This window comes from Seriola lalandi, unplaced genomic scaffold (genome assembly GCF_002814215.2).
Source record: "Seriola lalandi dorsalis isolate HSWRI2012SDOR001 ecotype SW California unplaced genomic scaffold, Sedor1 jcf7180002054748, whole genome shotgun sequence".
NCBI classification, from domain to species: Eukaryota; Metazoa; Chordata; class Actinopteri; order Carangiformes; family Carangidae; genus Seriola; species Seriola lalandi.
The window spans coordinates 5,474,665-5,474,987 of record NW_019525301.1 but is presented as its reverse complement, the minus strand read 5'-3'; the positions used below and the strand labels follow the sequence as shown (position 1 = coordinate 5,474,987).

At 65.9% G+C, this 323-nt stretch overlaps 1 protein-coding gene across 1 annotated transcript in view; it reads right to left on the bottom strand.

Moving 5' to 3' along the window:
* The window catches only part of nfasca (neurofascin homolog (chicken) a), a 104,737-nt gene that overhangs the window by 53,220 nt on the left and 51,194 nt on the right, over positions 1-323 (bottom strand). The gene's annotated exons all lie outside the window — the stretch shown is intronic.

Sequence of the window (323 nt, the reverse complement as noted above, 5' to 3'; positions counted from 1 at the left end):
AGAGAGGAGGACAGGGAGGAGGAGAGAGGGGGGCGGAGAGGAGGACAGGGAGGAGGAGAGAGGAGGAGAGAGGAGAGAGGTGGGCAGAGAGGAGGACAGGGAGGAGGAGAGAGGGGGGCGGAGAGGAGGACAGGGAGGAGGAGAGAGGAGGAGAGAGGAGAGAGGTGGGCAGAGAGGAGGACAGGGAGGAGGAGAGAGGGGGGCGGAGAGGAGGACAGGGAGGAGGAGAGAGGAGGAGAGAGGAGAGAGGTGGGCAGAGAGGAGGACAGGGAGGAGGAGAGAGGGGGGCGGAGAGGAGGACAGGGAGGAGGAGAGAGGAGGAG